This window comes from Cyprinodon tularosa, unplaced genomic scaffold (assembly GCF_016077235.1).
Source record: "Cyprinodon tularosa strain WSP-4 unplaced genomic scaffold, ASM1607723v1 ctg81, whole genome shotgun sequence".
NCBI lineage: Eukaryota > Metazoa > Chordata > Actinopteri > Cyprinodontiformes > Cyprinodontidae > Cyprinodon > Cyprinodon tularosa.
Window position 1 is genome coordinate 1,036,347 of NW_024039574.1, and position 13,319 is coordinate 1,049,665.

The window sequence follows — 13,319 nt, forward strand, 5'->3', positions numbered from 1 at the left end:
ATGGCGGCGACCGTACAATCCATCCAGAGACACCACCGACGATGGCGGACTTCCAGAGTTCCACTTCCTCATCTGCTAGCACACTCTGCCTCGCTTTCAGCAGCTGAAAAAAAAAAACAATGAATCAGCGCACTGCGTATGGACACAACACATCTATTAATGCACCTGAAAAATAGTCACCAAATAAAGTCTTACCCTCTTTCTTCTGGCCCGACTCCGAGCAGATTGCCTCCACACGCAGCGTGTTGGCTGGCTGCGTATATCTGAAGCTCCTGCGTACCGTCTGAAAATACGTCTTACAGGCAGCTGGAAAACAATTAAATGAGAGTGGTATAAATAAAAAATCAAACGCAAGTCACAGTAACAAGGAAGGAGAAAACATTAAAACAAGTCACTTACACACAATGTCTTTATCAACATCGTGCAAATCTGGACTTGCTGATATGGCTCCGAGCAAATAGAAGGTCACCGCCTCATTGTGAGGCGACAGTAGTCTGTGAAAACAAAATGTAAAGCTATGATCGGTATCTATCCGTATCCATTGCCTTTTACCGCAGAATGAAAGCATATTCTTTAAATCTTACCCTTGCTCCGGTTCATAGCGCCTGCAATTAGTCTCCGAGTTGTGAAGACGGCGTACTGCTTCCTGTGAATCACAAAAAATACACTTTAATAAAGCTTGTTCTTGCAAGGCTACTATTAGCGGTAGCTTTAGGCTAGGCTGCTATTAGCCGTAGCTTAGGCTAGGCTGCTTTTAGCCTTGCAGGCAGTAATCGAACATATATTTACCGCTAGCATCTCTTCTTTGAGTTCGTCTTGTTCGATGCAGAGTCGCCATCGCGTCCAAGAGGAGTTTTACCCCGAAATCCAGACGCTCCAGACCGCCTGCACAAAGCAAAGCATACATCCTCCACTGTGGCTGCACACCGCGCCGCTCTGAGTTTCTTGGAGATCGTAAAGAGCATGCGCGAGATGAACCAGGGTTTCCGCGGATCAATAAAAATAATTAAAAAATCATTCATTTTTTTTTAAATCAAGGCCTTAATTGCCACTAAAATTATTTAAATATGTTTATCGAAGTATTTATAATTCTTTAATAAAAAATGCTTATAAAAACAATTTCGTCAGATATATTATATCGCTCCAGGCGGAGAAAAAGCTAGAGGATATATATATACGTATATATGTGTGTGTGTGTATGTGTGTGTGTTTACATACATACAGGAGTCATGGAACTCTGCTTGCAGCTCCTTCATATTTCATGTACACTAATAACTTGTGTACATGGTTCTTGTTGATGGCATTAAAATCATTTCAAATAGCATTAAATTAGAGTCACTCATTCCTGTATGAACCCTGTGAGCGCTTAATTTAATATGACATATTAAAAAGATCCCACCATCATCCAGCATATGTTCAGTTTCTGCCCAAATATATATTTATATTTTTGTAGATTTTTTGTAACGGGGATAAGGAAAATTCAAAACTGCTTTTTTTCAATGAACTTGTTCTCTTCTCCCAAACATCTCTTTTCATTCCTGTAATAAGAAGTTTCTTTTGAATGGATTTGATTAAAGTTTAAGTCCCTCGGTATAAAATAAATATTTTGATGGAGATGAGAAATCTGCTTCCTCGTTGGTGAATAACCAATAGTTTGGATCCAATCATTTAAATAAACGGTGTAATTTTTTTTTTTTTTAATATATAAGAATTGTGCTATAATTTCTAGTCACCGATCTGTTGCTGCTATATTTTAATTTGACGAACCGGAATTTGTTGATGTTCTTTTTCCTGTTTGGTGCGATTGCAATTGCGGATCTTGACCTGGCCGGACCTTATGACCACAGTGTACCAATCTTCTGATGGCTACTTCCAACAGGATAATGTGCCATGTTATAAAGTGAATCATCTCAGACTCATTTCTTGAAACTTTTCCACTTAAGTTATTGTGAATTGAGCATATTGACAGACAACATTTTATTTTTTATCTTAAATGCAATTTTTTTTTTTTTTTATAATTACTGCTCTAAATGTATTGCTCTGTCAGCTAAAGATCTGTTTTGGTCTCTATACTTTAATTAAATAAATCAATTCAAGCTAAAATGTAAGAGGCTATACTGAGCCTGATCTCTTTGTATCAGAGATTTTCTTACCTTTTAGAAAAATGTCACTTGGAGTAAAACCCCCCCTGCAACCCTGATTTGCATTTGTATAGCTCACAGCATGTTCATTTACATGTTAAAGCCTCCCCTAGAATTCCATGGGAGGGAGGCATGGGAGGAACACTGCCTAACAAAGTCCACGTCAATTTCTGACAATTTACGGGAGTTTTTCGGCGAAGCCTGCAAATTGTCGTAAACTGCCGCTAACCTGAAGTTCCACGACAATCTACAGTGCCGCATATTGACGAAAATCCCACTTTTCATGCAGTGGCTGGGCTGCTGCGGGATGAAGAGGACCGCGAGTGCTCAAGTGAGAGCGACAAGGATGAGACTGAAGTCAGTGACAGCATCCTGAAGCTGTTCCATTCAGACACCGAGGAAGAGGACTTTGAGGGTTTTAGTGCGCAGGAGGAAGAAGAAAATGATTAAGGACTTTTCCTGGTCGGCTGCAATGTTCTGTTCAATGCGTTGTTCAATTAAAAGTCCCGGCACATGCAGCGTTATTTGCGTGTTACCGACACGTGTTTTAAAATGTGTTACAGATAGTTTGAAAAAAAAAAACGTTCATAATATGTACCGTATTTGTTTTTTTATCATACGGATTAAATCAAACGTTAAAAAATGCTCACGTGTAATATCTTTATTTGTAAATATCTTATACAATGTGGGAAACCTGCAGCTTAAAATCCGGTGCGGCTTATAAAAGTACAAAATTGATTTTCTTTCTAAAATTAGAGCGTGCGGCTTGTAATCAGGTGCGCTTTATAGTCCAGAATTTACGGTATAATTATTAGTATTTAACTCTCCTTGAAAATGTTAGTGTATGAATATATTTCTACATGCACCTTACATGAAAGGGCATCTCCTTAAGCTCTTCAGCATTCTCATCTGAATTTGTCTTCAAAATATCCCATTGCAAATAGAAAAATAAATATATATCAACTGTTTAGGTTTGGTTAAATAAAGAAGATTGATGATAATTACTTATATTGCACTTCACTTTAGATTTGACTAGTTTATACTCTCATATGGCTAGGGTTTCCGCTACCGTTCTACAAAACCACAGAAAAAACTGTCCTTGGAAATAATATTTAAATGGCCAGCAGATGATGTATGATAATGTGGAAGCTCATTGGTAGAATTCTCTTATGACAGAAAGAAAGCTGACGATTGACATCATTCTGTCACCCAGAGGGGGGAAACATTTATTTACAAAACCGAATTCATACAGCTGTCTTAAACACTTCATACATTCAGCGCTATGTCCTCACATCTGTAATTTTCCCCCACCTTCAATCTATTGTGGGCGGCCTTTTATAGGCTCCACAACGCACTGTGTGGATGCACGCGCACGACTGGACGCTCTGAAGGACCTTCTGGAAGTTCTTGTCCTGTGACCCGATTGCATGCGCGTGGGCCTTAAAGACCCAGTTTTGCCAAGACTTGTGACTTCCAGCTTGTAAACATCCTGTTTACATGTTGCATTCTCTGTGTTGCTAAGTGAGCATAAGGTCAGAAACAGGACTACATAACGCAGTACAACTGCTTCCTTGTTTGGCAAGCCAGACAGCATTAGAGACTTTATTATTGCTAAGACTCATACTTGAACTTCAAGATGTACTGTTTTGTTGCTAAGTAAGTATAGGTCCATGTTGTAGGATATATTCTGATTCTGATTTCTGATATAAGACAATAAAACTGCTACTACATTAACACCAGCCCAGTGGAATAAAATCAGACAGTAGATTGTGATTAGAAAAAATATTCTCCTCTCAAACAAGATTAAATCAGGTCAAAAGTGTCTTTGGGCCATAAACCAAGCTGCCTCCCTTAAGATGGCTGACACAGATGAATTTGAATGGCAGTGTGTGTGCTACTTTTTAATAACCAAATCAGCAACTACTAATTCTATTCGGCAAGGCAAGATAGTTAATTTAAAAAATAAAAACTTGTTGTCTTGCTGTCCCATGGGAGAAGAATGATAGATTTTGGTCCAGCTCCATTGTGAGTACTTGTGTTGTCGGCGGCTTCAATCCAGCAGCTCTGGATCCTATGTCTGTCTATGAGGCGCCAAGTTGGACAAAAGTTGGATGAAACAAGCAAGACAGATCATGAAAAAAAAAGCTCTGTGCGGCTTTTAAAAACCGAGCAAGTCTGCCTGAGAGTGCATGACACCTGCCCAGACATAGCGCGGGCGATGGAGAGTGTGCGTGAAACCTGGTGAGAGAGCGTGAGGCCGATTGAAAGTGCAAGAGGGACCAATGAGAATGAACGCTAGACTGGTGGAGAGATGAGTGGGAGACCGGTCTATATATACATACATATATATATATATATATATATATATATATATATATATATATATATATATATATATATATATATATATATATATATATATATATATATATCCAGCCTTCTCCTCCACGGGGGTAATACTCTTTGTGGCCTGTGCTGTTTATCTTATAGCCAAACATCTCTAGGATCACTGTAGCTGTGGTGTAGATAAGCTCATTGGTCTCAGTTATGTCTTTAGTAGGGATAGTACCTAAGCACAACAAGTTGCCGATTCATGAGGCTCTAGAAACTGCCAAACAAAGACTCACCACCCTGGCCACCCACCTAAAGAGATACAAGGGAGAAGCAGAAGTCAGGAGAATAAACCAGATGTTCTCCACCAACCCATCTAAAGTCTACTCACAGTGGCAGGGTAATAATAAAAGATCAGATCCACAGACTGAACAGTACTGGAGGAACATATGGGAGAAGGAGGCATCCCACAACACCAGTACTCAGTGGCTAGTGGATCTAAGAACAGATCACAGCAATTTCCCAGAACAAGAACCAGTAACCGTTACAACGGCAGTCGACCAAGAAAGAGCGGCAGGTATGAAGAGTTGGACAGCACTAGGCCTTGACATGACACCTACTGGCTGAAAAAACTAACCGCACTTCATGCACGCCTTGCAGCACAAATGAACCGACTGCTGATGGATGGGACCCACCCAGAATGGTTAACCCAAGGACGGAAAATTCTGATCATGAAGGATCCCCAGAAGGTAACAATCCCATCCAACTACCGGCCAATAACTTGCCTCTGTACCACATGGAAGCTCCTGTCAGGCATCATAGCGACTAAGATGAGTAGGCACATGGCTCAATAAATGCACTCTTCCCAGAAGGGAATAGGCAGTAACGCCAGAGGAGCCAAGCACCAGCTACTGGTGGATAGAGCAGTCACTCGAGACTGTCAGGCAGACAAATCTGTGCACTGCCTGGATTGACTATAAGAAAGCCTACAATTCAATGCCACATACATGGATACTGGAATGCTTGGAAATGTACAAGATTAACAGGACACTAATAGCCTTCATCAAGAACTCAATGAAACTGTGGAAAACAAGTCTGGAAGCCAAGGCAAAGCCAATTGCACAAGTCACCATTGAGTGCGGAAATATACCAAGGCAATGCACTATCCCCACTGCTGTTCTGCATAGGCCTGAACCCCCTCAGCCAGATCATCACAAAGAATCAATCGTCAGTCAAACATCAGTCACCTCCTCTACATAGATGACATCAAGCTGTATGCCAGGAATGGGCAAGACATCAACTCACTGATCCACACTACCAGGATCTACAGCAACAACATTGGAATCTCATTCGGACTGGACAAGTGCGGTAGCATGGTCTCAAAGAGATGGAAGATGATCAGAACTGGGGGGGTTGAACTACCAGAAGTCCACATTACAGATGTTCAGGACAGCTACAAATACCTTGGGGTGCCCCAGGCTAACGACAACCACGAGGAGACAGCAAGAAAGACTGCCACAGCCAAATATCTACAAAGAGTAAGGCAGGTCCTGAAAAGTCATCTGAATGGGAAAAACAAGATCCAAGCCATCAACACATATGCCCTGCCAGTCATCAGATACCCCGGCGGTATAATAAACTGGCCAAAGGATGAGATAGAGGCTACTGACATCAAGATGAGAAAGCTCCTCACAATGCATGGAGAATTTCACCCCAAATCCAGCACCCTGAGACTGTATACCAAGTGTTGGGATATATTGCCCAAGATGGAACAACAACCAGTTGGGTGATCTGAACCCATCCCCCTCCTCTTCAAACAAAGGATTCCCTCCAAAACAAGAACAAAGAAGACCCGGCCCACTGTGGGAGGCGGCCACCTCAAATGGACCAATCAGCCGAATACTCCAACAGGAAGTTCCCCCATGTCACTCATGGCACAGACCAATCAGCCGATACTTCCGCAGGAAGTGCTCCTGTGTCACACATGGTTTAAAAGCCAGACACCTTTTCTTGCTCTTTTCCGGTGGGTTTTCAACCCGATAGGAGAGGTTCCATTTCACGTGAAATACCAGAAGAAAGCTGACTGGAAGTAGCTTTTGTTTTCCTGCGTCAAAAGTCACGGATCGCAGTGTTCCATCGTGCATAGCGGCTGTGCCAACTGGGGAGACAGAAGCCTTTGAAGCTGACCGCGGAGTGAGTTTCGTTTTCCCCTTTCCTTGGACGAATCGGCTGAGAGGACGCTCTTTTGCTGACCACCTCCTAAAATCCATCCTCTTCAACTCGTGAGCATATCAAGCCCTCTGCTGTAGCACCAAACTGACTGAACTTTCCCGAGGGGCGGACCAGTGGCAGAGAACCCTCTGTGCGGCAGAAACCAAGCCGCCGTTGCCTTGGAAATGCCAGCCTTCCACGGACGAGGAAGCATCTCACAGTAAAATCAATTTCCTTTCCTTTTTGATGCATTCGAAGTGCTGCTCAGGCGAGAGTCAGGCAGATTCAGGGTTTTGAATTAATGCTGATGTTTTTTTTTTATCTGTGCTGATTAAGAGTTTGTTCATTTGGTTGAAATAAGTGTGTGCTTCTTTATTCTCTTTCTTGGCCTCCTGTCCCCTTTGTTGTTTCTGCTTTGAGATAGTTATAAAGTTATCACATTCAGCCACTTGGGGTCCCCGTGGTTGCCGCCATCTTGATTACAGGTTGTCCCCCCCCCATTTCTCTTTGTTCCCCTCACTTGGTGGAGAACAAAGGGGGGTGGTCCCTCATTTAGCTACACCCATTCACACACATTGCTACATTGCCAGGCAAAAAGGGGTTTTTGCTAACCGTTTTCTGCTGCTATTGTTAATACATGTTTAAAATTTACCAATACTAAGCTGGATGTGTTAATGTTACATGATCAATTGCACTATTCTCATCATACCTGCTGCTTTTGTTAATGCATTTAATCATTTGCTGATTTTAAGCTGGATTTATTAGTTTACATGAGTAATTGCACTATTATCATACCTGCTGCTAGCGGACATTAGTGAATGTATTAATATCTGGCATATTTTGGACAATCTCAGACGCCAGTAAACGGACTCTTATGGTTTTATTTCTTTGTTTTCTATCTCGTTTAATTCTTTATTTTCGATTTTTCTTTTAAACTAGTCATTTAATCTACCTCGTGTTTATTTTTCTAGTAATGTGTGGTGTTTGCATAGATGTTAGATTTCTGTAATCCTGAATTATTAGAATAAAGACATCATTGGTTAATCTGTAGTGGTTTTGGTCATTCATATAACGGAGGGTTTATCACTCAGCGCAAAACCACCCCTTTTTGGTAATAGTGCGAATAAACAGAGATAGAAGGTTCTTTATTGATAATTTAATAGCTTTACTGATACTTAACCTGGGCCACTAGACTGGTGGATACCTGGATTTTAACAGCCGGTCCCGGAACCCTCCAGTTGTGAATCAGCAACCAGTAAGTAGATAATTCAGGGCTATAATTATCCACCTAAGAACACTAAGTTGATTTTGCCTTCGATGTTGAATAGGATAAATAGTTAACTATAACTCCAGTTCTAGTTAACCATCTATTCATTATCTGCAGGACATTTTTTTTGCACAACACAAGCGTAGTGAGGGAGGCCGAGGGCTAGTGAGTGTCAAGGCCACTGTCCAGGATGAAACAACTAAGATCCAGGAGTACATCAGAATATCGCTGTGTGTATTGGTGCATTGTCATCCTGATGCACGGCACCTCCTTCAGGATACAATGTTTGAACCATTGGATGCACATGGTCCTCCAGAATGGTTCGGTAGTCCTTGGCAGTGACATGCCCATCTAGCACAAGTATGGGGCCAAGGGATCCACCCCCATGCTTCACTCTGAGCATGCAACAGTCTGGGCGGTATGCTTCTTTGGGGCTTCTCCACACCGTAACTCTCTCGGATGTAGGGAAAACAGTAAACGTGGACTCATCAGAGAACAATACATGTTTCACATTGTCCACAGCCCAAGATTTGCGCTCTTTGCACCATTGAAACTGACGTTTGGCATTGGCACGAGTGACCAAAGGTTTGGCTATAGCAGCCTGGCCGTGTATATTCAGCCTGTGGAGCTCCCGACTGACAGTTTTGGTGGAAACAGGAGAGTTGAGGAGCACATTTAATTCTGCCGTGATTTGGGCAGCCGTAATTTTATGTTTTTTCGATACAATCCGGGTTAGCACCCGAACATCCCTTTCAGACAGCATCCTCTTGCGTCCACAGTTAATCCTGTTGGATGTGGTTCATCCGTCTTGGTGGTATGCTGACATTGATACATCACAAATACTTGCTGTCTTGGTCACAGATGTGCCAGCAAGTAATGCACCAACAATCTGTCCTATTTTGAACTCTGGTATGTCACCCATAATGTTAAGTGCATTGCAATATTTTGAGCAAAACTGTGCTCTTACCCTGCTAATTGGACCTTCACACTCTGCTCTTATTGGGTCAATGTGATGTGCAATTAATGAAGATTTTTTTTTTATTTTTTTATTTATCCTTTATTTAACCAGGTAATACCCATTGATATTAAACATCTCTTTTGCAAGGGAGACCTGGCCAAGATAGGCATCAAAATTACATACGTACAAAGACACACACATAAAAGCCAAATTTGCACTTACAATAAAATTTCAATTAAAACATTGACATGTGAGGGAGTCCAACTCAAAACATCTCATTGTCAGCATAAAAGTATTCAAATGAACCAATTTCGGGCAGTCGTGGGTGAGCGGTTAGGGTGTCAGACTTGGATCCCAAAGGTTACCGGTTCGACTCCCGACCTGCCAGGTTGCTGGGGGGAGTAATTAACCAGCGCTCTCCCCATCCTCCTCCATGACTGAGGTACCCTGAGCATGGTACTGTCCTGCCACACTGCTCCCTTGGGGCGCCATTGAGGGCTGCCCCCTTGCACGGGTGAGGCATAAATGCAATTTCATGGTGTGCAGTGTTCACTTGTGTGTGCTGTGTCACAATGATAATGGGAGTTGGAGGAGTTTCCCAAAAGGCTTTCACTTCACTTTCACTTTACTAAGTTTCAAGTTATTTTGCAGCAAATTCCATGTAAAGGGAGCAGAGAAAGCAAAGGCCTTTTTACCCAGCTCAGTACTGACACGTGGGACAGAAAACAAGACAACAGCCTGAGAACGGAGAGAGTAATGACCAGTACTTTTTTTCACAAGAAGTGAACATAAATAAGATGGACGCACACCAAGAATAGCCTTATATATAAATATAAACCAATGACAAAGCCTCCGTGGAGCCAAGGCAGACCACCCTACACGAGAATACAGCTCACAGTGATGGGTGCGAGCTTTACAATTAGTAATAAATCTCAATGAGGCGTGATAGGCTGTGTCAATCATCTGCAGGCATTGAGCAGATGAATGCATATATAATGCATATATATCACCATAGTCCAGCAAGTTAAAAAAGTGGATGCCACCAACCATTTTTTTACATTAAAAGAAGAGCATAGCTTATTTCGAAAGTAAAAACCCAATTTTAGTCTCAACTTTCTCACTAGACAGTGAACATGAGGCTTAAATGATAGGTAGTCATCAATGACAATACCAAGATACTTATGAGTTGTAACAATCTGTATTTCACGACCATCAAGAGTAACCACATTCAGGAACATTCAGTGGCCTGTTCCGAAGGTCTGTGAAAAGCATAGATTTCGTTTTGTCTGCATTGAGCACAAGTTTCAACTGTAGCAAGGTATTTTGGACCACATTAAAAGCATTCTGTAAGTGTGCAATCGCTTGTTTAAGAGAAGGTGCACAGCAGTAAATAACTGTATCATCTGCATAAAAATGAAAATTTGCATCAGACACATGCCGATTAAGATCATTAATATAAATAGTAAACAAAAGAGGGCCTAATACAGAGCCTTGTGAAACCCCTTTAAAGATTGGTAAAATACCAGATTGAACACCATCATGCTTAATGCATTGAGTTCTGTCACTAAGATAGTTTGAAAACCAAGAGACAGTTTTCTTTGAAAACCCCGATTTAAGAAGCCGAGTCTTTAAAACATCATGATCAACCGTGTCAAATGCTTTTGACAAATCAATAAAAAGTGATGCACAGTGCTGCTTCCTGTCAAGAGCAACAGAGATATAATTTATCACCTTCATTGCAGCTGTGATGGTACTATGTTTTTTTCTAAAACCTGATTGAACTGGGGATAAAATGTCCTGGGCGTGCAAGAAGTCTTCATCTGATCACTCACCAGGGATTCAAGCGTTTTGGCCAAAACAGACAAATTAGAAATGGGTCTATAATTATTTAAATTTGGTGGGTCACCCCCTTTCAGTAATGGACAAACAAATGCAGATTTTTTAGAAATAGGGTTCTATAAGATCAGGTCCTGGGGGTTTTTCAGGAATCAGTCCTTTTAGGGCTTTTTGAACGACAGCCACTGAAAATGGAACGAGATTGAAGACACCCGTAGTGACTGGCACATCTACACAGGGTGTCACAGCATAAGGACAAACAGTGTCAAACAAAGAACCCGACTGAATAAAATGCTCATTAAAATGATTCAATATCTCTACATGTAGCTTGTCATAAACTACTACAGACTCTTTCATAATAGAAGAAGGAACATTAACACTATCTTTGTTAGAAGAAAGTAATTTTATAGCCTTCCAGAATTTTCTGGGGTCATTTAAGTTATTAGTAGTGGCTGACAGATAAAAATCAGATTTTGATTTCTTAATTTTGCCACCAATTTAGCCATGAAACCTCCCACACTGAAATGAGAGGTGTCCAACCCCTGTAAATATATATATATATATATATATATATATATATATATATATATATATATATATATATATATATATATATATATATATATATATATATATATATATATATATATATAATCTGTTCTGTACTCTCAAAGGAGGCAGTCACATTTTCCTGCTGCTCTGCAACTCCCTTATCTGTCCTTGCTTTGCTGTTTTTTGGTCGTTTCTGAGCCCTCTCTTCATATCACCCGAATTTGAAAAGGTGCATGCGAGAATTACTGATTTTACTTAGTATCATAGTTTGCATTACACTCTATCTTTTCTTGTCCTAATGCATGTGTTAAAACAGTGGCTATAAGACCCACACTGTTGTACATGTATTATGCAACAAAGACTTGGCTTATATAATTTCTAAGTTTCACAAAAGGTATTAGGTAATGCGAAATTTTTTGTATTAATAATATTTATTTCTTCTGTTTCCTTTTCTAAGACCACACTATATATTAAGCTTATCTTTATGTTTTGTACCTTACTTCACGTTTTTCTTCACAGGCAAAGACTAATCATCCCAATGTTCCATCACATAGGCAAGCAAAGGCCACAATGGTAGCTGTCCCATATCATTCTTCAACTAACAGTTTGCTTCACCTAAGTAAGTGTCGTCCTGAGTAAGTGAGGTTTCTCTAATACAAAGCACTAACGTGCAGTTTATTAAATGTGTACAAAAATCTGTGAAATTATATTTCAGGTGTTCACACAGCTGAAGTGCAGCTGGGTGATAACATGCAAGTCGACCTCTACTTCACCAGACAAGAAAGTAATGAAAAAGACGTCACATACCTTGTGAGAGATGTTCTGCTGGTTGCACAATTAAACCGTCAGGAATTTGTTTATGTTATGTCTCGGTATTGCAGGGTTGATAAACAAGTTTGTTTCCCTAGATTTTAAGCAGAGGTCAGCTGGTGAAAAACTTCAGAGAGAAGTACAATAATAATCAACACCACATCAGTCTGATGATTCAAATTACAAAAGAAATGCTGCCATCATTCCGCATTGTAGCCTTCTACCATACGAGTTCCAATGAATTCGTATCAGATTCTGTTTGGGTGGATGTGACTGATACCTGTATTGGAAAGGTGAGAGACAGTAAAAGAATGTATGAAGTTCTTGCAAACAAACTGAATAAATTATGCATGATTTTGTATTATCTGCAGAAAACTGACAGAAAATGTCTATTCTTTCCATCCTTTAGCTGACACTGGAACCGTCAAAACCTGGTACAATCTACGAACCTCGTAAATCTTTCACTATGAAGATAACAGGAGATCGCGGGGCCACAGTGGGCTTGGTGGCTGTTGACAAAAGTGTCTATGTGTTGAACAACAAGAACCGCCTAACCCAGAAAAAGGCAATTGTTTTCTGTTGTTTCCCTTTTTTATTCTGCCTACAGGTTTTCTTTGATGTGTAGAAGCATTTCATAAGGATGGTCTATGACTCTTCCTGTCAAGGTCCAAGGGATTCTCCAAAGCTAAATTAAGAATTACACACTAGAGGCTGAGTGAAAATGATTGATGGAATTCTTAAAAAAAAAAATTATAATAATTCTAGGGATTATTTGAGTCCATCTTTGCAGCGATTGGATTTAGAAACAGAGAACTTTTATTTAGTTTATTTGTACAGCGCCAACTCACAACACATGTCATCTCAAGGCACTTTACAGTTCACCAGATCATGCAGTCAAATTGATTCCAAGTTTTCTATCTAAGGAAAACCAATTAATTGCTTCGACTCAAATTAGACAAAACGATTATGACTAAGGTAGATAATGATTATGTAGAGTAGTAATGAATGGAGAGAGCTTACTTTCTCTGAGAGAGGAATGTGATCCTGAGCAGTTAGAGGAGAAAGCTTTAGTCAGAGAGGGCAAATGAGGCTGAAGAGTCAGGCAGGTACTGAACTGACTCTTTTACCTGAGCTCTGTACCTATCTGACTCTTCAACCTCATCTGCCCTCTCTGCAGGTATATTCAGGGCAATTGAACTAGACTGCAGGGAGA

General features: G+C 40.6%; 1 pseudogene; it reads left to right on the forward strand.

Annotated features, from left to right (window-relative positions):
* Positions 1-13,319, forward strand: part of LOC119774342 — a 101,957-nt pseudogene that overhangs the window by 24,977 nt on the left and 63,661 nt on the right.